We start from the raw sequence: 27,353 nt of genomic DNA on the forward strand, positions 1-27,353 counted from the left end.
CTCAATCCCTGGTCAGGGAACTGGATCCCATGTGCTGCAACTAAAGATTCCATATTCTGCAACAAAGACAGAAAGATCTCGCATGCTGAAACTAAGACCCAGTGCAGCCAAATAAATAAAATACAGTAAAGTAAATACATATTTTTTCAAAAAGAATCCCCATGATATACATTGATAGCAATTATTCCAGAGCACTAATGACCCCTTATCTAAAGACAAACCAAGAAGACTAGGAGACTCTAGGCATTTGCTGTAACAAAAGAATAAAACAAAATTTCTCATGATAAGAAAAACTGGCCTATAGTTATCTTTTTTTCCCTAATAGATTATACGCATGTTAAGAGTAGGAACTAGATTTTATTCATCTTTGTATATTCCTGCCCACCAAAGGGACCAACAGCAAGAAACAATTGTGAAACAAATTGTAAGCTAAATCCTTTGCTTATAAACTTAAAAGGGACTTGACTATTTTATCTAGCAAAGATAAATCCTGATATTTGTATCAATTGCTCAGAACACCAAAAGCTACAAAGCCAATTACTAAATTCCTATTTCCCAAGTTACCAAAGTTTGGGCTGATAGCATGCAAGATGACTTATGGGAAGATTAACTGACTGGTATTAAATAAAGTAAGTTAAATATTTTCCAACACTATATTTACCTTTGAGCCACCAGGGAAGCCCAAAACACCTAGGGAGTGGCCTTTAATTCTACCAGCTGAGCTATTCTTGAGAAGATGATGTTTGTTTTTGTACATCTGCATAGCATTTCAAGTTTACAAAGAATGTCCATATTCCTTACTGAAATCATCAAACCTCTGACACCATCCGAAGGCCCAGAAACCACAAAAACAATGATATCCTGAGTGTTTTAAAGCACTGCTCTACACTAAGGAAACAATAACTCATACTAACAAAACAAAGCCTTTCTTCCACTCCCATATAATTTGTTGACAGCTGATGAAACAGAACAGAACGGTAATCAGACTTAGCTCAATAAAGCTTAAGAATGTATTGTTTCAATACACAAGCACCTGTAATCTCACCATCTCTAAATAAACACTATGGACCTTACTTACTTACACGGGGTTAAATGTTACCTACCGTGTTCTTTAAACTTGTGAATTCATAGAGAGCTGCCGAGACCCAGAATGACTCAAAGACAAAGACAGTGATATTCCAAATGGCTCAGCAACCTAGAAGCGGATGACTTCTTATTTCAAGGAAAGCAAAATACCAACCAAATTAACTGTAAAATAGGCTGCCAGTTTAAAAGAAAGACAGGGACCTCCCCAAGCAGCCCAATGCAAGGGGGCCTGGGTTCAATCCCTGGTCAGGGAATTAGAGCCCACACGCCAAACTGAAACCAACACAGCTAAATAAGTAAATAAACATTTTGAAAAATAAATAAAAGAAAAACATTCTATGATTTACTTCAAAAGGTATTTAGATAATATGTAAACAGCACTGCAGATAAATACAAATAATAAAATAGCCAAACATGATATTTGAGGTGGTTTACAATTTTCACTGAGAAGATAGGCCTACCCTCACCAAAGCTTTAGAAAATGACATTTTCCGAATTGTTGATTTGTTAATCCAGTCTTACTATTTCCTCTTATCTTTTTTAAAATACCCTAGAAGGATATATACTTCCTATGTACAGTATTACTTCACAACAAAGATGACAGAGCCTGTAATTACTGATAGCAGTGTGTGTGTGTGTGTGTGTGTGTGTGTGTGTGTGTGTGTGTGTTAGTCACTCATTGGTGTTTGACTCTTTGTGACCCCCTGAACTGCAGCCTGCCACGCTCCTCTGTCCATGGGATGCTCTAGGCAAGAATACTGGAGTGGGTTGCCATTTCCTCCTCCAGGGGATATTTCCGACCTAGGGATTGAACCTGCATCTCCTGAGTCTCCTACATTGGCAGGCAGATTCTTTACCACTGAGCCACCCGGGAAGCCCACTGATGATAAGCGATAAATACGCTCAGTTCTAGAGAGTGGGGGGAAAACCTTCCTTTCTGAAAGATTTGTTTCAAAGTGGGATTTTAAAAAGATATTTACTTTCACTAAAAGATGGAAAACACAGGCGTTAGGTATCGCTATAGTCTGAATATTTGTGTCCCCTCAAAATACGTATAGAAAGTAAAAGTGAAGTCGCTCAGTCATGTCCGACTCTTTGCGACCCCATGGAATGTAGCCTACCAGGCTCCTCCCTCCATGGGATTCTCCAGGCAAAAGTACTGGAGTGGGTTGCTATTTCCTTCTCCAGGGGATCTTCCTGACCCAGGGATCGAACCTGGGTCTCCTGCATTCCAGGCAGACGCTTTAACCTCTGAGCCACCAGGGAAGCCCCAGAATATGTATGCTGACATCTTAATTCCTAAATAAGGTAGCAGAGGGGAGCCTTTGGGAGGTGCACAAGTTGTCAGGGATGAGACTGCTGCCCTTACAAGAGACCCACAGATATGGCCACATCCTCCTGCCAAGTGAGAATATGGAGAAAAGCAGCCAGCTATGAGCCAGAAAGAGGGCCTTCACCCAAATGTGACCATGCTTGGGCCTTGATCTTGGACTTCAGCCTCCAGAACACGAGAAATAAACATTTGCTGTTTAAAAGCCATGCAGTCTATGGTGTTATGATCTTGAAGCCCAGATGGGCTGAGACAGATGTTCTCCCCAAAAGTCTGACCTTTCAGTTGATTGGACCATGTACATGATGCTCTGTACTTGATAAGCAGGTTCCTCCTGACTAATTGCTTGCCCACTAGGGTAGGTTTCCAACCAGAGGCCACAGCATGAATCAAGTCTAGAGGACAGACTGCCTTCTTGTTTGATAGGAAGCTGTTAACGACACCATACCACTTCCTCCAACTGCCAATTTTAACAATGACTTACAGTACCCTGATGATTGCAATAATGGTTTAATTATGCAGCTTATATTCTTTCCTCTAACCCTATGACAAAGAACACTAAAACTGAGAGTCCTGACAGACTGTATCGTACACTGTGACGCTCCAAAGATTGCTTCAAATGCTCTATCTTGTAGCCATTTTGGAGTATGTTACACACTGATACTAGATATTAAAACACAGAGTTACTAAATGACTATTAAAAGTCTAACAGGATAGGGTTGATCTTGATAGCATGGAATAGGGCTCCGAGAGCGAAACTGCTTTACCTTGTAAATGTGAGTCCACCGAGTCAGCAGCTTCTAGAACTGCTGTATTTGTTCACTTTACACCAATGACTGGGGTATTCTTTTTTAAAACACTGGCAAGGGTGTGATTATCAGCAAAATTTTAGAATGAGCCAGAGAGGAGAGTAAAAAACTCAAAATGACTAACAGAAAACTCATGTTCTACAAGTCTTAGTTTTAGAAACCACAACACCCACCAAAACTCAAACGGGATGTGCAAATTTGAGGTCTGACTCATCACCTGCCAGTTACTGGGCCGTACCTGAGTTCTGAGTCCTCTCACCTTCCTCTGCCCTCCATCCCAGTTAAGCCAGAAGACTTGGGCCAAGTTTAACACATCAGCTCTCTCACTCTTTTTACAAGAGTAAATACCAGTGAATGGTAGGAACGTTGGCAGTAACTAAGATGCCAGCTTCTCACAGGTCAGGAGCCAAGTCCTGTATGCTGTCCAGAAAGCAGCACAGTAAGACCATGGTGTGGCCCTACAGACATGCATTTGCATGTGGTATTGATAATCCCTCTCCCAAATAGCTGAGAAGGCAATGGCACCCCACTCCAGTACTCTTGCCTGGAAAATCCCATGGATGGAGGAGCCTGGTAGGCTGCAGTCCATGGGGTCGCACAGAGTCGGACACGACTGAAGCAACTTAGCAGCAGCAGCTCCCAGATAGATTTTAATAACCTTTTTGTAGATAATGGTAATAATAGATTGTAATCCATAGAATAAGAACCTATGAGTTCGTGCTAAGACAGAAAGAAGAGGAAAGGAAGTGATTCCTTACAATAGAATTCCAACTAATAAATGTAGAAGGAATGATGGCGATATTTTAAAATTGCCAATTGGCAAATATTTACAGTAATAACTATTTCAGGCAAGAATCATCAACGGATGCTAAAATTAATCAGCAAAAATATGGTGAGAAAAAGGATATTTACATAGTCTCCAAGTACCTCCCCACAAAACACTTATTAAGAACAAAGGGGAAAATAACCATAGGGTGGAGGAAGCTGATACCACTATAATCAAGAGATCAAAGTCAACATCACCACTAATGAGATAAATCAACATCATGTGTCCTCTGATATGATGCACTGAGATGGAAACCGCTCTGATAATCTGGCACTCTGATGAAAAACACACAATCTGAACCCAATCATTAGGACACAAACCCTAACTGAAGCCGTTCCATAAAACAACCAGTCAGTGTTCTTCATCAAAAGTGCAAAGATCCAGAGAGATATATAAAGACAGAGAAACTGGTCCAGATGAAGGGAGGCTAAGGAGACAAGATAACCAAATGCAACATGTGATCCCGGAACCAGAAAGGAAACCAAAACAAATGTGACAACTGCAGGAATGTGAATAAGATCTATCAGTTCATAATAATATTGTATCAGTGTTAATGTTCTGATTTTATTAATGTATTCTTGGCTATGTATGATGGTAACATCTAGATAAAAGGTATATGGGAATTCATTGTATTATTTTTTGCAATATTTTTATATGTTTAAAATTATTTCAAAATAAAAATTTAAAACAAATTAAAATTGTGCTTTTAGTAGAGAGCATCCATCATTGTTCCTCTATCCAATCATCTGTACTCTATTCACTGAAATTAACTTGGTCTTACATGTCAGTTTGCAGCCCTTATGCCACAAAGCCAAGATATATCCAAGATGGCGGAGTAGAAGGTTGTGCGCCCATCTTCTCCTGCAAGAATTGCAAAATTACAACTTGCTGCCGAACAACTGTCAACAGGAGAACATTGCATCTCACCAAAAAAAGATAACCCATGTCCACGGGCAGAGGAGAAGCCCCAGCAAGACCGTAGGAGGGTCGAAATTGTGTTTAGAATCAAACCCCAAATTGGCCAGAGATGCTAGGAGGGCTCAAACAAACCTTGTGCACACCAGGACCCAGAGACCCCACAGACACTGAGCCAGGACTGTGTCTGAGTGTCTCCTGTGGTGGTATGGGTCAGCAGGGGCTCTGGGTGCAGTAGACCTGGGTATGGCATAAGCTCCCTTGGAGGTCGCCATTAACCCCACCGCAGAGCCGCCAGAACTTACACAGGACTCACTGTGGAAACAGACTCTTGGAGGGCACAAGCAAAACCTTGTGCACAACCAGGACCTAAGGGAAAGGACCAGTGTCCCCACAAGAGACTGACCCAGACGTGTCCGTGAGTGTCCAGAAGTCTCTGGTGGAGGTGTGGGTCGGTGGTGGCCTGCTGCAGGGTTGGGGGCAGTGTGTGCATGTGACCTTTTGAAGGAGGTCGCAACTATCTTCATTACCTCCATCATAGTTTAGCTTCAAGTCAAACAGGGAGGGAACACAGCCCCGCCCATCAACAGAAAATTGGATTAAAGATTTACATGGCCCTGCCCATCAGAGTAAGATCCAGTTTCCCCCTCAGGCAGTCTCTCCCATGAGGAAGCTTTCAGAAGCCTCTTATCATTCTCCATCAGAGGGCAGACAGAATGAAAAGCACAGTCATAGAAAACTAACCAATTTGATCACATGGACCACAGCCTTGTCTAACTCAATGAAACTATGACCCATGCCACATAGGGCCCCCCAAGATGGACGGGTCATGGTGGAGAGTTCTGACAAAACGTGGTCCACTAGAGAAAGGAATGGCAAACTACTTCAGCATTCTTGCCTTGAGAACCCCATGAAGAGTATGAAAAGGCAAAAAGATAGGACACTGAAAGATGAACTCTGCAGGTTGGTACATGTCCAATATGCTACTGGAGATCAGCGGAAAAATAACTCAGAAAGAATGAAGAGACAGAGCGACAGCAAAAACAACACCCAGTTGTGGATGTGACTGATGATGGAAGTAAAGACAGATGCTGTAAAGAACAATATTGCAAAGTAACTTGGAATATTAGGTGCATGAATCAAGGCAAATTGGAGGTGGTCAAACAGGAGATGGCAAGAGTGAACATTGACATTTTAGGAATCAGCGAACTAAAATGGACTGGAACAGGTGAATTTAACTCAGATGACCATTATATCTACTACTGTGGGCAAGAATCTCTTAGAAGAAACGGAATAGCCGTGAGAGTCAACAGAAGAGTCTGAAATGCAGTACTTGGATGCAGTCTCAAAAATGACAGAATGATCTCTGTTCGTTTCCAAGGCAAACCATTCAATATCACAGTAATCCAAGTCTATGCCCCAACCACTAACGATGAAGAAGCTGAAGTTCAACGGTTCTATGAAGACCTGCTACCAGACCTTCTAGAACTAACACCCAAAAAAGATGTCTTTTTCATTTTAGGGGACCAGAATGCAAAAGTAGGAAGTCAAGAGATACGCGGAGTAACAGGCAAATTTGGCTTGGAGTACAAAATGAAGCAGGGCAAAAGCTAATAGAGTTTTGCCAAGAGAATGCACTGGTCATAGCAAACATGCTCCTCCAACAATACAAGAGAAGCCTCTCCACATGGACATCACTAGATGATCAATACCAAAATCAGATTGATTATATTCTCTGCAGCCAAAGATGGATAGTCAGCAAAAACAAGACCAGGAGCTGACTATGGCTCAGATCTTGAACTCCTTATTGCCAAATTCAGACTTAAATTGAAGAAAGGGGGGGAAACCACTAGACCATTTAGGTATGACCTAAATCAAATCCCTTAAGATTATACAGTGGAAGTGAGAAATAGATACAAGGGATTAGATCTGATAGACTGAAGAACTACAGACGGAGGTTCATGACATTTTACAGGAGGCAGTGATCAAGACATCTCCAAGAAAAAGAAATGTAAAAAGGCAAAATAGTTGTCTGAGGAGCCCTTACAAATAGCTGAGAAAAGAAGAGAAGCTAAAGGCAAAGGAGAAAAGGAAAGATATACCCATTTGAGTACAGAGTTCCAAAGAATAGCAAGGAGAGACATGAAAGCCTTCCTCAGTGATCAGTGCAAAGAAATAGAAGAAAACAATAGAAAATTGGAGATACCAAGCAAAAATTTCATGCAAAGATGGGCACAATAAAGGACAGAAATGGTATGGACCTAACAGAAGCAGAAGATATTAAGAACAGGTGGCAAGAATACACAGAAAACTATACAAAAAAAGACCTGCATGACCCAGATAACCACGATGGTGTGATCACTCACCTAGAGCCAGACATCCTGAAATGCGAAGTCAGGTGGGCCTTAGGAAGCACCACTACGAACAAAGCTAGTGGAGGTGATGGAATTCCAGTTGAGCTATTTCAAATCCTGAAAGATGATGCTGTGAAAGTGCTGCACTCAATATGTCAGCAAATTTGGAAAACTCAGCAGTGGCCACAAGACTTGAAAAGGTCAGTTTTCACTACAGTCCCAAAGAAGGGCAAGGCCAAAGAATGTTCAAACTTCCACACAATTGTACTCATTTCACACGCTAGCAAAGTAATACTTAAAATTCTTCAAACCAGGCTTTAAGAGTGCATGAACCATGAAATTCAAGCTGGATGTTCAAGGTGGATATAGAAAAGGCAGAGGAATCACTGATCAAACTGCCAACATCCACTGGATCATCGAAAAAGCAAGAGAGTTCCAGAAAAACATCTATTTCTGCTTTATTTACTACACCAAAGCCTTTGACTGTGTGGATCACAACAAACTGTGGAAAATTCTTCAAGAGCTGAGAATACCAGACTGCCTGATCTGCCTCCTGAGAAATCTGTATGCAGGTCAAGAAGCAACATTTACAACTAGATATGGAACAACAGACTGGTTCCAAATCAGGTAAGGAGTATGTCAAGGCTGTATATTGTCCTCTTGCTTATTTAACTTATATGCAGAGTACATCATGCGAAATGCTGGGCTGGATGAAGCACAAGCTGGAATCAAGATTGCTGGGAGAAATATCAATAACCTCAGATATGCAGATGACACTACCCTTATGGCAGAAAGTGAAGAAGAACTAAAGAGCCTCTTGATGAAAGTGAAAGAGGAAAGTGAAAAGTTGGCTTAGAACTCAACATTCAGAAAACTAAGATCATGGTATCTGGTTCCATCACTTCATGGCAAACAGAAGGGGAAACAATGGAAACAGTGACAGACTTTATTTTGGGGGGCTCAAAAATCACTGCAGATGGTGATTGCAGCCATGAAATTAAAAGACGCTTGTTCCTTGGAAGAAAAGCTATGACCAACCTAGATAGCATATTAAAAAGCAGAGACATTACTTTACCAACAAAGGTCCACCTAGTCATAACTACGGTTTTTCCAATAGTCATGTATGGATGTGAGAGTTGGACTATAAAGAAAGCTGAGCACCGAAGAGTTGATGCTTTTGAACTGTGGTGTTGGAGAAGACTTTGAGAGTCACTTGGACTGCAAGGAGATCCAACCAGTCCATTCTAAAGGAAACCAGTCCTGAATATTCATTGGAAGGACTGATGCTGAAGCTGAAGCTCCAATACTTAGGCCATCTGATGCGAAGAATTGACTCACTGGAAAAGACCTTGATGCTGGGAAAGACTGAAGGTGGGAGGAGAAGGGGATAACAGAGGATGATATGGTTGGATGGCATTGCTGACTCGATGGACATGAGTTCGAGTAAGCTCCGGGACTTGGTGATGGACAGGGAAGCCTGGCGTGCTGCAGTTCATGGGGTTGCAGAGAGTGGACATGACTGAGTGACTGAAGTGAACTGATGCCACGTATGCATCTTATATAGTATTAACTGGAATATTTTTCTCATGCCCCATAGGGATAAGAGTACCATCTGTTCTACTCTATGAGCAAGAAGCATATCCCTCAGGGGTAGGATATATACCTATAGTCTAGGTACCAGGCTCAGTGCTGAATGAATGAATGAATCCTTAAGGCTTATTTTTTTTAATTAAAATTATGGGGGGGAAATAAGGAGAATAGGACATGAAATATTCTAGACTCTGTTTCATTGTCAAGTTTTATGAATAATTCCCAGTCAAGGAATGGGGGCGGGGGGTGGGGTGCCTTACTTTTGGAAAGCAGCTGGGTTTTATTTTCTATGTTTCTTTTATTTATTTGGTTTTCTATCTACACAGCACGTTTTTGTCTTTGGCATTCATCATTTCTAAAAATTAACAATAACAACACATCCTCAAGGCTAACATTTATGTAGGACTTACTATAGGCTTTCCTGCTGGCTCAGTGGTAAAGAATCCACCTGCCAATTCAGATGTGGGTTCAATCCCTCGTCTGGGAAGATTCCCTGGAGAAGGAAATGGCAACCCACTACGGTGTTCTTGCCTGGGAAAAATCCCATGGACAGGGGAGCCTGGTGGGCTATAGCCCATGGGGTCGTAAAAGAGTTGGACACAACTTAGGGACTAAACAATAACAAACAAATGAGTCTGGTATCTGCAAACTGTTTTACACTCTTTCTTAGGCAACTGTTTTAACAACCCTGTGAAATGAACAGGACTGTTTCACTCCCAGCCCTAAACAAATAAGAAAACCAAGGCTGCAAGCAGTTCAGTGACTGGCTCAAGGTCATAGTGACCTCTACACAGTGTGGCCTGATTTTGTTCACCTGGTCAGAGCAACTCCAGAATCTGGGCACTCAGCCATGGCAGTCAACTGCCAATTGTCTTATACTCATAAATAAATAAAAAGGATATAAATTTTAAAAAGAAATAAATAAAACCTGTCCAGTTACTTAAAGTAACCAGAGGAAAACTGCTTAAGGGGCAGATGACTACTACATAAAGCAAACCAAACACTCACGTAAAGTACAATTGTCCACTTTAAATTTCTACAGCTTTCTGCTCTTTTTGGTTTACCCAGTTACCCATGGTAAAAATTCTTCATGGAAGAAACCCCAGCTTTGTCTGGTTTGAGAGGGAAAATACAATGTCACTTTCATTATTCAGCATAGGCTGTGGTTTCTGGGTGCTGCTCTGAGCCTGCAGGAAAGGATATAGGGAGAAGAGGGGAGCTGGGGTACAGAGGGACATGGGGCAAGAAGCCCAAGGGGAAAGGGGTGCTGTTGGGTAGCCCATCCCAAAATGTGCCTCTGAGGCATAGTAATTATTCTGAACTAAAGTTAATTAAGAAATAGCCAGCCCAAGAGGGACATTCCAGGCTTCCCTGGTGGCTCAGTGGTAAAGAATCCACCTGTCAATGCAGGAGTCACGGGTTCGATCCCTGATCTGAGAAACCCCACAGGCCACAGAGCAGCTAAGCCCATGTGCCACACCCACCGAGCCTGTGCAGCCTGGGAGCTGCAGCTGCTGAGCTCACAGGCCACAGCTACTGAAGTCAACCTGTCTGAGAGCCCGCGCTCCGCAGTAAGAGAAGCCGCCACAATGAGAAGCCCACGCACCGCAACTAGATGGCAGCCCCACTCCTCGCAACTAGGGAAGAGCCCACGAAACAACGAAGACCCAGCACAGCCATAAATAAATAAATAAAATTATATACATAGATCATAAAAGGAGGAGGGACGCTCTGACTGTCCTGTCTGCCGGAAAGCAAGAAATCGATTTCAAGTGATAGGTGCCTTCTCTGCAATTAGACAGGCAGTCACCCTTATCATCAAAGACAGGGGATTCACGCCAGAAGCCTATATAAACAAGCCTGGTTATTTCTTTAATTGACAAGCCCAAACTCTGTCTAAATTCTTCACTAATTGGGTTCTCCAAACCTAAGTCTCTTTGTCCCATCAATTCCTCAAAAATCTATTTGTCTACAACATGTAAAAACTGCCTGCTTTGGTCCCACTCCTAAGGTCCCATTTCCATGACATCTCTGTGCCCATGAATTAAAACATGTTGCTGTTCCTCTGGTCAATCTGTCTTCTGTCAGTTTTATTCTGAGTGCAGCCAGAAGAGCTCAACAGAGGAGGGGGGCTATTTCCCACTCCCAGCTGGTGCTGAATCCTTCTCAGCTGGGCTGCCATTCCATGAGGCCACACCCAGAAGTTCATAATTTGACATTCCAACAGCACTTCATACAGGCGACAACTGAAGAAGCAAGACAGCAAACGTGGATCCTAAGCACTTGAGGGTCGCTTTGTTTTCTCAAACCCTTGCCCCAGCCTGGAGGAGACTGGCCATAAGAAGTGAAAGTTCCACACGTAGATGAAGACAGCGTATATTTCAAGGCATCTCGGATGCAGTGTTTAGAGCAGAGCCTATGTGCTTGGGGTTGCTGGGAGCGTGCACTGAGTCCACAACACTGCCTGGCACTTGGTCAGTGAGCCTGGCTGTCACTGTCAATATCCCTAGGGTGCTGTCCCAGAGAAAACCCTTAGTAAATCTTTGCTGACTTTCATTTAAAACAAATGTGGTTACATCAAAATGTGATTATTCATATAAATACATACTAGGGATGTAATGTACAACATGATACATATAATTAACACTGCTGTATGCTACATACGAAAGTTGTCAAGAGAGTAAATCTTAAGAGTTCTCATCACAAGAAAATAACTTTTCTCTATTTCTTTAACTTTGTATCTATATGAGATGATGAATGTCACAAAACTTGTGATATTCACTTCATGATGTAAGTCAAGTCGTCTGAAACTTATACAGTGCTGTATGTCAATTATTTCTCAATAAAACTAGGGGGAAAAAGAAATGCTTATTTGGCTTAGAGACTTGACGAGCCTGCAACTGAAGTGAGAAACTACAGCTGACATTCCACAGAGCAGATGCACTGCAGCCGAGAGTCCGAGGCAACCCTGAGTGCCTGGAAGACACCTGGCCACAAATTGCAGCCTGGACCAAAGAAGCCAGCCCCAGAGGATGGGGGGTGGGGGGAGCAGGCGTGATCAGAACAGGACTGTATTCCAGAAGCAGCGCTGCCCGTTTCCTTCAAGACCGTTAGGAAACCTAAGATAACAGCTCATCACAGCTTCTGTGCTGAGAAACCGTGATGATGTCTTTCTCTGGTGTCTCCCCTTCCTTTCCTACAGCACCTCTTGTGTACCGTGCGCCTTCGTTTCCTTAGTGGTTGCAGATCTGCAGAACATACAGACACTTGCTGACAGGGCTGCTCATACAGCTTTAGCACTGTATGCGATTTTGTTGAGCTCTTTGCAACAGTATCATGCTCTGTGGCCCCTTACTGCTAACCTGTTTGGCATGTACTTGCTTTTTAATTAAAATGAAAGAGCATCCTTAAAAAGTCCGAATTTAGAAAATCAAGAGGTAGTTATTCTACATCAGAAAAGGAGATGACTCTAAAGAAGGATTCAATGAAGTGTTCTTTCCTACCACCCAACTCGCCGTCTCTCCATTCAGCAGAGTGCAAAGTTTTTCCGGAAGTATAGATTTTTTTTCGGTCTATGGAGGAACCATTTAGGAAGGAGCACAGACAACTGGTACATGAAGCCAAAGTCACCTTTGATTTCACCAAATACTTGTTGACCTGAACTAAGCTGAAGAATGTCTCCCTAACTATCAAGGTTCATTGTTCTCTTCCAAAAACAACCTCTTAAAATTGGTGCTATGTCCTCCCTGCCCCAGCCCCATCAAAAAATTCTAACTTGAGTAAAATTCCAGACCTTCCATAGGAGATATTTACTGAGATTTTATTCTTTAAGTGAGATTTTATTTTTTAAAAGTCTTTATTGAATTTGTTACAAAATTTTTTCTGTTTTGGGTTTTTTCTTGGGCTGTGAGGCATGTGGGATCCTAGCTCCCTGACCAGGGATCAAACCCACACCCCCTGCATTGGAAGGCAAAGTGTTAACCACTGGACTGCCAGGGAAGTTCTGAAGTGAGATTTCAAATATGTAATCTATGTATCCATATTTTTTAGAGACCTATGTAATGAAGACCTAACATGTGTGTGTGTGTGTGTGTGTGTGTGTGTGTGTGTGTGTGTGTTAAGTTGTTTCAGTCATGTCTGTCTCTTTGAGACCCTATAGACCATAGCCCGTGAGGCTCCTCTGTCCCCGGGATTCTCCAGGCACAAATACTGGAGTGCATTGCCATGCCCTCTTTCAGGGGATATTCCCTATCTAGGGATTAAACCTGTGTCTCATGATTCCTGCCTTGGCAGTGTGGGTTCTTTACCACTAGTGCCATCTGAGAAGCCCAAGACTAAGATGAGGGGGCTTCAAAAAACCAAGTGATGAAAACAGACATTATATAAAATGAGTGAAAATTGCCAGCAGCTTTCAGGGGAGAGAGGGAGGAATAAGTAGAGCACAGGAGGTTCGGGGGGCAGGAAAAATACTCTGGATGATAATTAATGGTGGGTGAGTGTCATCATACATTTGTCAAAGCCCATAAAATGTACAACGTAGAGTGAACCCTAGTGTAAACTATGGACTCTGCCTGGTAATGAGGTGTCAATGTTGGTTCATCATTGGAACAGACGTACTGCCTGGTGCAAGATGTTGATGGTGGTGGGGGGTGGGCGGAGAACTCCCTGTAACTTTCCTTCAATTTTTATCTGAATCTATAACATCTCTAAAATATATAGTCTATGACTTTTTTTTTTCAAGTGCTATCTGCATCTAGCAGGAAGAGACTGTTATCCACAGAGTTTAAGGAGATGTTGGAGATAGACCTTGGAGGAGGGAAGGGACTTGAGTTTGCATAAGAGAACAGGTTACTAACCTGGGAAATGGCATGGATCTTGGATGGGGTTAGGCGGCATGCGGGATGTTGGTTCCCTGACCAGGGATCGAACCCCTGCCCCTTGCAGTAGAAGCGTGGAATCTTAACCACTGGACTGACTACCAGGCACATGGAAGACTTCATGGGATCAACTGACAAGACTGAGTGCCAGGTGGACCTGGCTGGTGTTTGTTCTGAGGGCAGTGAGGTGTTATAGAAGGTCTTGAGCTGGGGCTTATTAGACAAGGGTCATCTAGGGATTTAGCTCCTTGCTGTGTGGACTGGAATTTGGAGGGATGATGAAGCCTGGAGGCCACAGTGTGGGCCTGAGACAACGGGCTGGGGCACAGGATGTGGTGGTAGGGGGGTACCCAGAAGAGAAGGGGGAAGGCGGGGAGCTCAGAATGCCTAAGAGGTTTCGAGCCTTTGAGACTAGAACAGTGAAGTCGCTACCAAAAATAGGAAATACAGAAAGAGAAGTAGATTTGGGGTACATAGAAGATGTCTTATTTTGGGTGTGTGCAGATTATTCATGTGGAGAAGTCTAGCACGCAGCTACAAATGTGGTTCTGAGGCCAAAAATATTTCAAAGTAAACCTGCAGAGAGAGAGAGGGTCATTAAAGCCTCAGGAAGGGCTGCCATTGTAGAAACTGATAATGTTGCAAAGGGACTCAATCCAAGGGAAAAAAGAACATGGTCAAAGAATCTTCAGGAAGAGGACTTGGCAAAGGAGTCTGAAAAGGAGTATTTAGAGACAAAAGTTCCAGAAGGAGCAGCCCACGTTCCCTCCTGGCCCCACTCAGAGGCACAGACACCCACCCCTACCATCACAGATCATTCATCACACCCCTCCCCATGTCACTGCAGAGCATATATATTGTTAATATTGACTGGGAGACTTCAGCAGAAACTAAGGCCCATGGTCAGCAATTTTTATTTTGGCTGGCCAGAAATAAATTCTGTTACTAAACTAACACTTTGCTGGTTATTATATTCAATAGTCGCACCGGACACCTGTAACGTCTTCTAATTTTCATGAAATGTTGTCTTCCATCCACTTGTCTGTAGAAGCGAAGAAGCATCCTCTAGCACCGTGAGTTTCATTTTCATTTTCCATATCAGAGTCAATCACTAAGGTTTTTGTCTTTCGGTTGGTCTAATCTTCACACTGTCTGAATCAGAACTATATTCTGAAGAACTATCACCCCCTGAGATACTAGTATATACATTGCTCAGACAATGACAGAAAGTATCTGCATAAAATTCACTGATAAATTCTTCACTCAAATTTTGCAGTGCATCGTTTTTGAAAATTTTACGTTTATAATATACACAAGGTTGCAACAAAAACATAATGGAGCAAAACGTGGATGATAATGACAATCATTGTTGTACAATGGACCCTAGATCAATTTTAAGCTCTAACAACTTCGCACTGCGGGGTTAATCGTATCACTCTCTCGATTGCTACGTCTCTGGTCAATAATCTGTTAAGCAGAAACTACACTGTTACTTTGTGAAAGCTTACTGATATCTAGAACAAGGAATACAGATGTGTACTTCAAATCTGAAGTAAAGACTTCCAAAACAAGGGGATAAATGTGTGGGAGACTGCATACTGGTATCCCCAGTGAATCCCAGCTCCTGCATCCACACCCTGACGTGGACTCTGGTCTTGGTCATGCATCAGGCCTGTGTCAGTTAGTGGGACCTCAGCAGAGGAGACAGGACCATAGGCGCAAGCCTGACAAGACAAGTTTCTGGGTCCTGGGCTTCTCCTTCTGGGCTGCTGGCACTGTAACAGCCTTAGCTGACTGTTAGACCCCTGAGATAAGCCATCAGGGATCAGCCAGCCCTGGTGGGTCCTCAGGGCCAGCCACGTGAGACCAGAAGCATTGTCCAGCAGAGGTTGGCCCTAAACTGCAGAATCATGACCAGATAAAGAGTTGTTGTTTTTAAGCCATTAAGTTATGGGGTGATTTATTGCATAGCAATAACTAAGTGCTGCAAGACATTTTAAACATGGGGGCAAAGCATGTATATGCGGGGGATCGAGAAAGCAAAAGTGGAAGAAGTCTGAGGTTCAGAGTGAAAAGTTGACTCTCTACCCACAGAAAATTGAAAATGGCCCCGTGATTTGAGATAGGGGTTCATCCCTCTGAGCACCTTTTCCTGGTGGCACTTTTTACTTTTTATTAGGGCCTGCAGGACCGTTGTTCCCTGCCCAGGGATGGAACCCATGCCCTGGACAGTGAAAATGCCGAGTCCTAACCAAGGAACCGCCAGGGAATTCTCAGATGGCTCTTTGTAAACGGTTATATTCTTACCTGTTGTTTCCACCCCTAATAATCTACAAATACAGATTTCAGAATTTAAGAGCAGAAAGGCCCTAGAGAGACCAAAACACAAGGAAATTAAAACTAAAGAAGTGATTCCTCTCTAAAGAACCGCAAACTAATTCCTCTTCACATTAAAACCAGAACGCAGAACTGCCACCCTTCAGCCTGATGTGCTCTGGGCTGTACAAACCAGCCTGGTCCCAGCTACACTCTTGGTACAGGTCAGCCCATAAGGATTCTATTCATAGACTCACTGTCCTCGAGAAGGTCAGCCTTTCTCACGCCCCAGTGCACACGGGGTGCATGGTCTTTTCCTCTCTGTCAAGTCAGGTGCAGTGATTGGATGGAATCATCCAGGTAAGGAGCACGAACTGCACAGGCGAGAGGGTGGCAGTAACCGTGGGGCTGAGACAAGCCCAGGACTCCGGCCGCCATCAGCACCAGAGAGATCGCAAAGCACGCTGCTGCAACAGTCAGCCTTGATGCGCACTAGTCCCAGGATGTGCAGTGCTTGTTTACTGAGAGGGCTTTGCAGTACACTTTGAAACAGGCATTCCTCATTCACAGGATGACTTGAATGGATAATCTGAAAATAAGCAAGAAGGCAGTTTGGTGATGGATCTACAAACATCACCTCCAGAAAACCTGCCCTTTGGAGGCCCAGTGCTCCGCAACTTGGCTGCCTTATTCTCTCCTCGCCCCTCTCCTGAACGGTCCCCGGGGACCAAAACCTACAGTGGAATTTGCACTAATGATCCCCAGTGGGGCTTCAGGAGGGTTTCATTTTGAGTAATAACTTGAGTTTTGAATCAGGTTTCATTTTCCTGGCTGACTGTGCTTGTTAAGAATAAGTTAATATTAAAATAAAAAGCATTAGGTCTTGATTTTAAAAATATTATATAATAAAAAAAAATTGGTGTGCTGAGCTTAGTTGGTCAGTCACGTTCAACTCTTTATGATCCCATGGACTGTAGTCCGCCAGGCTCCTCTGTCCATGGGGATTCTCCAGGCAAGAATACTGGAGTGGGCTGCCATGCCCTTCTCCGGGAGATCTCAACCCAAGGATTGAACCCAGGTCTTCCACACTGCAGGCAGATTCCTTACCGTCTGAACCACTAGGAAAGCCCATGAATACTAGAGTGAGTAGTCTATCCCTTCTCAAGGGGATCTTTCCGACCCAGGAAATGAACTGGGGCCTCCTCCATTGCAGGTGGGTTCTTTACCAGCTGAACTACAGTGGCGGAATATTAAAAGCACATCATATTAAATGAACTCCATTGTCTCTTTCCTTGAATAATTTCTTTATAGTTTCTTTATGGGTATATATAGCTTTATATACAATTTCTATATATGTGTTTATTTTCTTGGGCTCTAAAATCACTGCAGATGGTGACTGCAGCCATGAAATTAAAAGGTGCTTGCTCCTTGGAAGAAAAGCTATGGCAAACCTAGACAGCGTATTAAAAAGCAGAGACATTACTTTGCTGACAAAGGTCTCTATAGTCAAAGCTACGGTTTTCCCAATAGTCATGTATGGATGTGAGAGTTGAACCATAAAGGGTGAGAACCGAAGAATTGATGCTTTTTGAACTGCGATGTTGGAGAAGACTCTTGAGAGTCCCTTGGACTGCAAGGAGATCCAACTAGTCCATCCTGAAGGAAATCAGTCCTGAATATTCATTGGAAGGACTGATGCTGAAGCTGAAGCTCCAATACTTTGACCACCTGATGCAAAGAGCAGACTCATTAGAAAAGACCCTGATGCTGGGAAAGATTGGGGGCAGGAGGAGAAGGGGACGACAGAAGATGAGATAGCTGGATGGCATCACCGACTCGATGAACATGAGTTTAAGTGAACTCTGGGAGACAGGGAAGGACAGGGAAGCCTGGGGTGAGACCCCTGGGGTCACAAAAAGTAGGACACGACTGAGAGACTGAACAGCACCAATATATGGGTGGCCGTGGCCTTTGGTTAATTTGACTTAAACTTACAAGCTCTCTCAGTAACTCCTCTCCTCCCTTCCCCAAGAATCAATTTTCCTGACCTCCTGCTTTCAATTATCCTTGAAGAATGTCTTGAAAGTATCCCATATTTCAGTGTGAAATCAAAAGGAAGGGCAGGAAGAGTCCACCACACCCCCTGTCTCTCTTTCCCTCTTCTTTTTTCCCCTCCTTTCTCCTGATCCATCTAAATATTTTTCAAAATAAACATTTAAGGACTTCCCTGTGGTCCAGAGGTTAAGGATGGGCCTTCCATTGCAGGGGACTCAGTCAGGGACCTAAGATCCCACATGCCTTGGGGCAACAAAACCCACCATGCAACTATCCATCCCACAAACTCTAGAGCCCAAGTTCCAAAGCAAGAAGATTCCACATGCTGCACCTAAGACCCAACACAGCCAAGTAAGTAAATAAGTACTAAAAAGTAAACATTTAAAATAGAAGTTGTCTTCTACCATTTCCCTAAGTGAACAGGATTTTTTTAGGGGAAGGCAAGACACTTTTCTGTTATGTTCTATTAATAGAAAAGACACTTTTCTATTATTTAATTCTATATTCAATCACAATAAATTCTCTGACACACTTTTTTGGTTTCGTTTTAAAGGAATTTGGGGGACCTTGATGTTCAAAGGAGATGGTCTACAAATCACTGTGTCTTGGCATATTTATTACAGTTTTTCTCTAAAAGATTAGCAGTAGTATACCCAAGTGAGAATCTTTCTTGTTACTATTCACATTTTAAAATCTTGACTGCTCTCTGGCACCCGGTTCAAATAAATAAAGTATTTTTGTTAACAGCACTCTGAGGGTGTGCTGTGACTAACAGGATGGTTAAGCTGGAAGGCATTAATATATTCTTGATGCCAGAGCCAGAGGTACTAGCCCATACCTTCAATCAGAGGGAGGAAAATCAAATTAGTTTGATTAATATACAGAAAAAAATAAACTTACACTTACCAAAGGAGAAAGGTGTGAGTGTGTGTTGGGAGAGATAAACTCGAAGCATGGGATTAAGAGATAAATACTATTATACATAAAATAGATAAATGACAGTGATGACTAGATAGCACAGGGAACTATATTCAATACCTTGCAATAACATATACATATCTGAATCACTCTGCTGTATACCAGAAACTAATACAACATTGTATATCAACTATTCTTCAAAAACAAATAAATAAATAGTTTGATTATACTGATAGGAAAAACAATTTACTCAAACACGTGATCAGGAAGGAAGGGGAGCCTCAGTAAAAGGACACCCTCCAAATCAAAGATTTCAGAGGGGAAAAAAAAAAGTAAACTAAAAGGCAAATACAGATAATCCACTGAGACGAGGAAATAACACTTGAAGCACATTTAGATCATTGTCAGCTTTTACCATGAAAGTAAGCAAACCAAAAAGTGTTCAGAGAAATCACGGCTGAGCTTGCCAAAAACACCTCCCCCTGGGCTCCCCTGTTTATATTTAAGAGAAATCAACAGAGGTTTTTAAAAGAATTAAGATTTTAATTAATTGAGAGGCACAAAATAAATGCATTTCTCTTACTTGAAGCATTCAAGGGTCATGATGAAGAACTTTTTTTTAAAAAGAAGTATGTATATCCTCAGCTTTTATCAGGTCCAAACAGACTGGGAAATGAACAGCGGGGGAAGCAGATAATACACTCAAGAGTGCAAATTAGTAAAAACAAAGTGTGTACCATCACAGATGAATACCCTGTCTAAAATATCTTTAAAATTAGGACACCATTTTTCACAACCCCAAACTGCTTTAATTTTCCCAGTCAAAACCCTTATTTGCTATAGCTACAAAAAGCAGTAGCTATAGCCTAAAACTGAACATCTTTTTAAGTGATCTGTTACTTCAATACACACAAAAGAACTTTTATGACTATCAACAAAACTAAAAAGTCGGGACTTCCCTGGTGGTCCAGTGGTTAAGAATCTGCCTGCCAATGCAGGGGACACAGGTTCAATCCTGGTCTGAGAAGATTCCACACACCAAGGTGCAACTAAGCCCGGGTACCACAACTACTGAGCCCACACCCCAGAGCCCATGCTCCACAGCAAGAGAGGCCGTCGCAGTGAGAATCCTGTGTCCCACAACTAAAGAAAGCCTGCACGCAGCAGTGAAGACCCATACGGTCACAAATAAATAAACAAGCTTAGAAGAAATAAAAAGTTGTATCTAATTCATAGAAGAGGAAACAATTAGACATGTAATGTCTTCATTACAAATCCATAGTCTCTTCAAGCAGAACACGAGAAGGAAATTATTATGCTGAATTTCATCCAGCTCACAGTCGTATTCCAATTCTCTAACTTAATTAAAACTGGCAGTTTTACTGAGAGGAATCAAATTTCAATCAAATGGGTATGTCATCTTTTTTTTTTTTTAAAGAAAAATCAAGATCTCCCATGCAAAGGATTAACAGAGCTTTGATTAGAATTGAGAGTCACGAGTTAAACAGGTGTTTTGAATTACCACTTTTATTAAAACACAATCCTTTACATGAAGCTCACTGGATTTTTTTTTATTAGTTCTAGAATACTGAAAGAAAATGTTTATTTGGCTTAACACAATGGGGACTCATAAATCATGGAAGAATGACGACGGTGCTACCTCTGGGAAATTCCCGACTCCGGTCTCTCCCCGGGGAAGCAGCACTAGGTATTTTAGGACCAAAAGAAGCCTTGGCAACAATCAAGAGCTCTTTCTACAGACACAAGAGCATCCTGGTCTGGGGGTGGGGCAAAATGAGATTCAAGCCGTAGATCTGTCAGCTTGTTGGCCAATACGTCTTTTTCTTGGGAATAAAAAATTACACTGAAAGGGTTTAAGGGGCAGCAGAATTGGCTGGCAGGACGGCAGCTGCGGCGGGCAGATAGGGACCCCCTACCCCGCAAAGGGCCCCGGGAGTGGATTACGCTGATGCTGTGTAATAAGGCAGCGCTCCCAGTGACCTGGGCGCCCCCGTGGGGACTTGCCAGCCCTCTTCATGGAGTTCTGCTGAAAAAGACAATTATGGGCACATCCTAATATTCTGGCTTCTTGCTAGATCCAATTTATTTACCTTCTATTCAGCCTGTGGGAAAATGGAATCTAGACCCCAGTGATTGAAACTAAGTTACTTAAACACGGCTTGGTTTCCTATTCCCTAATGCAAAGTGGAAACAAAGTGGGGCTGAGATAGAGGACAGATGAAAGAGAACGATATTCAATACTTGATATAAACATGTAGCAAAGATGTGGCGCCCGACGCGATCTAGGGAAAAATGATCCAGCAAAACGGCAATACACAGTTCCAAGAAGCAAGAGAAAGATTTGGGGGAAAAATACATAATATGGTTCACATTCCATTTTGAAAAAAATATTTTAACGCCTCTGTCTTTGATCATCAAACCTTATCAATAAACAAGTGGAGCATATGCTTGGAGGACAGCAGTGCTTTTAAAATCTATTGTCAAATCTTACCGTAAAATGTATTGTATTCTATGACAAATGACGCTGCAGGCAGAAAAGCAGTTTTAGACTCGGAGGGTACCTAGTACCCTGCAAGACCCCCTTATCCACCCCTCCACCTCATTTTATAAATGAAACAACAGGCTCAGGGCATCTGTGGGAAACCTGGGAGAAAGAGGCTTTCTCCCAAAGGCTCCTGCTGCCCAGAGGCCTCTGCTTTTGCCTACAACCTTTTGAAGTGGTCCTGAGATTACCAAGCCCATTCTATCACAACAAACACAGTCTGTCTCAGAAATGGATCCTCAGAGATCACATTAAGGTGGTGACATTGGCATTAAAAGTGAGGATGTTCTCTTGCAGAAATCTCATATTTACTCATTTAACGCACATCAGCCCTCTCTTTAGAATGCCCTGCTCCCCACTCACATCCCTCCCCACACCCACCTGGGTTATCACAGGAGTAAGGATTCTACATCTGTCTGTGCTCAGTTGTGTCCGACTCTGAGACCCTCATGGACTGTAGCCCACCAGGCTTCTCTGTCCATGGGATTCTCCAGGCAAGAATACTGGACTGGGTTGCCATTTCCTCCCCCTGGGGATCTTCCTCACCCAGGGATCAAACCCACATCTCCTGTGTCCCCTGCATTGGCAGGCAGGTTCTTTACCACTGAGTCACCTGGGAAGCTCAGGAGTCTATACACTGGGACCCGACTCCCTGGTCATCAGAGTTCTCTACTCCCTTCCAAAGCTGCTCCAGGGCTGGCCCCAGCCCCATGCAGGCGCAATGAATCTTCTTTCCTGAGTTGGACTGGGGACCTTCACCCTGGCCTCTCCCCACAGCTGACAAATAGGATATAAAGGATGGAGGCCATCATTGTCCTCCACAATCCGGCCTGGAGGAGGCTGAAGTGGAAAATGAAACAGGTCCTCACAGCGAGGGCAGTACTGGTACCCACCATGCTGCAGGCCTCCAGAAAGCACCCTAGTGTCCTGGAGACGGAGCCCTCTTTCTGCTCAGCTAGAACGGGGTAAGCTGGGTATAATATTTAGGGAAATCATTGACCCAGGTAAAACGCTTTTAATTTCATGATCAGCTCCCCTTGGAAATCGATAGCCCTGGCAGAGCACAGCAGATCAACAAACAGGACATGTCTGAAAGCCAGCTGTCCAGAGGCACTCTGAAGAAACTACTTCTGCAGGCTGGCTCTTAGGTCACGAGGGCCCCACCTTGGGGTCATGACATTTCTCTCAGTGAAGACAGGGCCTGTTCCCAAATGCAGCTGGAGAAAGAGCCAGAGCAGGGAGGGTTTAAGATTTTCTTGAAGTTCCAATTCTATTTTTACTTTTAAAATAATTCGACAAACAACAAGGTCCCACTGTAGAGCACAGGGAACTATATCCAATATCCTGTGATAAACCATAATGGAAAAGGATAAGATAAAGAATATATATACGTGTGTGTGCGCGCTCCTGTGTGTAACTGAGTCACTTTACTGTACAGAGGAAATGAACACAACCTTGTAAATCTACTCCAATACAATTTTTTTTTAAATAAAAAAAATAATAATTCAGGCGGTCTGACACTGTGTTTTTATTCTTCCACCTCACACAAAAGAACTTAACTAAGAACTGTATTTTGCTTACATTTTGCTTCTAGGTATCTTTCATTCATTTAATAGGTGGTGGGTTAAGTACACACATTTTTCTTACAAACAGCCTTGGGCTCTGAGAGACAGGAAGCAGAGGAGTTTGGATGGCAGGAAATCAAGACCACCCTAACTTCTGCTGAGAATAATTGTTGGGAATGCCATCTGTTTATCAGAGTAAAAGCTACCCTCTCTACACTGAGTTTCTAACTTACGAGGGACACGTTCTCCTCCCCTTTTGAACCCGGGGAGGGGTGGGAGCCAAAGCAGTCTCCCTAGAAGAATCTCCAGGAAGCTACTTTTTACAACCCCCCTGCAGAGTGAGGACCAAACCCAGGGTTAGATGCAGACATCAAAGAAAGATGAGGACTATCTAGCAAGATCATTCTCAAGATATATTGGCTGATATAGTCTTTAACTACTGACTTCAACGTATATAGACTGAGTCTCCTTACAGAAAAGAATCAGCAGGAAAAAAAAAAGGCATGGGGGAATTTGACCAAGTTGTCCACTCGGCTGACCCTCATAGATGTTTTCTCTCCTTAAAATAAATAAGCAATATTGTAATATTGTTGACTTACACTACAATGTTTTTTCAAACCAGGATCGAAACCCACTTTCTAAAAGAGGCTCTATGGCTCTCTGGCAAAAGCAGAATTACAAAAATACAAGAATTTGGGAATTCCCTTATGGTCCAGTGGTTAGGACTCTAAAGTTTCACTGCTGAGGGCTCTGGTTCAATCCTTGGTCAGGGAACTAATACTCCACAAACCCCTAGGCATGGCCAAAATAAATAAATAAATAAACGAACATACACAAAACACAAGGTTTCATAACTCCCACCATCATTATTCTTCTCATTGTTTCCCAAACTCTGAGTGTGTATGTGTGTCCACAAATGCCTGCCACTCAGCAGCACCCACAGGGAGGGAGAGTCACATTCTAAATAATTTATCTAGATGATTATTCTATTCCAGATAATTCAGTGTCTAAACGCTGTGTGTTTTCCTGTTTGGTCATAAAGTAGAGGCGCCATTATACTGTACAAGGGTTTGGGATGGAGACAGAGGCAGGGACACAGACAAGAAAATGAAAGGAACATCAGGAGGCTTTCATTAGAGATAAACACGCACTCCTGAGATTTCGTGTTTGAGATATCCCCTCTCAAGCCTCACCCGAGACCCACCTGATCTAGACAATGTGAAGGATAATAACAGAAACCAAAAAATGGCAAGTATTCGGTGCGTCTTCAACTATAGGGGAAAAAAAATAATAATAAAGTGACTGGTGTGAGAATGGTTCTTCCCACAATCAGCCATTGCATCTGCGTTCCAAGTAACCAGGGAACTGCCCTGAAAGGTCATGGAGGATGGGATTGTGAAGACTTTCTGTGCATTGGGTCCCTGGAGGCAGCTGGCAAATTAAGCCACAGTGAGTAAGCGTATGAAAATACGCCACTGACAACAAGTATATGTGGAGTGACCCTCTGGGATTTTGTGCAATAAATCCTCCACTGAGTAGTATGGCAAAGTCAGCCCTGGAAACAGAGGGCTGAGAACAACAAAACAAAAACAATGTGAGAAAAATAATTAAGAATTATTTATGTTCCAAGAAAAACATTTAGAAGGTAAAAATAAAATATCAAGAGGAACATCTCAACCATATCTTTTATTCATGGTGAATCATTTTTATCTAAAAACCCTCCTGAATCCCTTCCTACATTTACCCATCTTCCAAGGGTAGTCAAATTTGATCTCTTCCCCCTCAGTGCCATTCTAGGATGTCCCAGTCTGACATCTTTCTGCCAGTTACTGAGCCTCTGCAGGATATTAACAGACCCATCTGTGTGTTTATAGATACAGTTTTCTTTCTCTTTCTTTGCAAAGCTGTATCTTAAAATAGACTAAGTAAAGTAAAAAGAAAAAAAAATTAGGCAAAAAATAATGAGTGATAAATTTTCTATGTATAGAAAATACGCAGACAACACAACAACTAGCACTCATTTAAATTAAGGGGTAAATCAACACAGTGCAGTCATCCTGTCTGTATGCTGTCAGCCAACATCAAACGGCCCTTAGGTTATTTCTGGGCTTCCCAGGTGGCACCAGTGGTTAAGAACCTGCCTGCCAATGCAGGAGACGTAAGAGACATGGGATCGATCCCTGGGTCAGGAAGATCCCCTAGAGAAGGGCATGGCAACCCACTCCAGTATTCTTGCCTGGAGAATCCCATGGACAGAGGAGTGTGGTGGGCTACAGTCCATAGGCTGTGTGTCACAGAGTCAGACACGACTGAAGCAACCTGGCATGCGTGCAACAGGCAGGTTATTACTGTATCAAAGAAGAGGGAAAGTAATACCACAGAAATTTCTTCCATGGAACAGCTTCTTTTCATTATTCCTCCCGTTCACATTTTTATGAATATCTTTGAAAATCTTTAACCACTTGTTCCAGACAATGAACTCTCTGCCTTTTCTAAGTATTTTCCCCACAGATTGAAAAACACTCATTAATTTGGGTTGATTCTTTTCTTTCCTACATCTCTCAGAGTTTATGGGAGGGGACCATGAAACACTTATCTGTTTGTTTTTTTTTGTTTTGTTTTGTTTTGTTTTGTTTCCAGTGCAGTTTACCTCCAGGAAGAACAGAAAACTGATTAACCACAACCAAACATTACAAAAATCTCTTGCTCTTTGTGGTCTGAAACAGGCGTGTTTTCTCCCCATGCTTCAAGGCAACAAATATAATTGAATGTAATGATTTAAAACCTACTCCAAGACTAACTAGCAAGAAGTGCTTCTGCCAGACCACAATGTCTATGAGAGATGAATGTAGCCAATAAAAGCTGGAGATACGCATTCCTGAAATCAGAAAGCAGAGAGATGTTTCTGATCATGAGAATGTAGCCCAGAGATATTTGCTTGGGGGCAACAAGCACATTTTTGATATTAATACCTTACCATCAAGAAGCACTCAATCTGACTTCCCTCAAAAGTCTCATTTTTACAAGTCAGAAAGCCTCGAATTTAAAAAGAGAAAGCACTAACATAGGCACTGGAATATTTTCATTCATAGCGCTAATTGGAGTTTAGCTTATATGTCATTCTTTGTTTTTTTTTTTTTTTTTTTTTTTTTCAGAAAATTTCTCCAGAAATTCTTGCAAATGCAAGCTTGAGCATGCATGCGTTTGTTTAATGGATTCTCTAGAAGGCTTTGCCAAACTCTAAATGTTCCGTCATGCATTTATTCACCAGTTATCAAGCAACTTATGAATAATTTAACATCTTCCTGTATTCTACTATCAGATGGATCTAAGATGTCTCTAAGTTTCTTTCTCCTTTGACTATAATTTTTCAATTCAAGAAAAGTTTGTTAGGTCCATATTTTGAAAATATTAACTTGGCTATCAAATGATTCATGCTCCACATAAAAAGGCCAGTGACAGGGGTCACTGTTGAATGTGAGAAAATATTCTGAGCTGAAATACGAGCCAAATTGCCACTTCTTTTCTACGCAAGTGCCATGTTGTGTCTGGTACCTTGTCTGGCCAGGGAGCCCATGGCTATACAACGGAACACAAGATTAACTTGATCAGAGGAACAAAACATGACCCCTTATGCAGTATAGGAGGGAGGGCTGGGCCAGAACAAAATGCTTAAGTAGATCTCTTCTTCAGCAAAGGACCACCAGTCTCTTCTTTTCTTTCCCTCAAGGTCATTTACACCACCCTCCCCTCTCACCTGGTCACAAAAGGTCCCCAGTATTGGCTGCAGGAAGTGGAGAAGAGCACCCCCGGTCTCACTTTAAGTTATCCCTTGGGGACTTCTCAGGTGACAGACACCTGCCCTGATGATCCAGCAGAGGAATTTACTAGTGGGCGTCAGTGTTTGGCTGTCAGGTTACTCTGTCTTTTTTTTTTTCAGCCTCAGTTTTCTTAACTGTAAAATGGAAATAGGCACCGTGACATATCAGGACACACTTTAACAGTGTGTCTACCAGTGTGAGACCATTATTTGAGCCGGACTTTGTTAATAATCTGGATTTCTGGCCTCAAAAGTATAGTTTCTCATTTAGGTATGTGACTCATGGTATGCTATAAAAAAGAGAAAGATAAATACCATATGATATCATT

The 27,353-nt window shown here is 42.5% G+C and overlaps 1 protein-coding gene and 1 non-coding gene across 2 annotated transcripts in view; both read right to left on the reverse strand.

The window, feature by feature from the left end:
* The window catches only part of PIP4K2A (phosphatidylinositol-5-phosphate 4-kinase type 2 alpha), a 181,936-nt gene that overhangs the window by 98,762 nt on the left and 55,821 nt on the right, over positions 1 to 27,353 (reverse strand). The window lies entirely within an intron of this gene.
* Positions 2,280 to 2,352, reverse strand: TRNAS-GGA. The gene has a single exon. It is a non-coding gene; the product is annotated as a tRNA-Ser (tRNA).

Source organism: Capra hircus, chromosome 13, assembly GCF_001704415.2.
Source record: "Capra hircus breed San Clemente chromosome 13, ASM170441v1, whole genome shotgun sequence".
Classification (NCBI taxonomy): Eukaryota; Metazoa; Chordata; class Mammalia; order Artiodactyla; family Bovidae; genus Capra; species Capra hircus.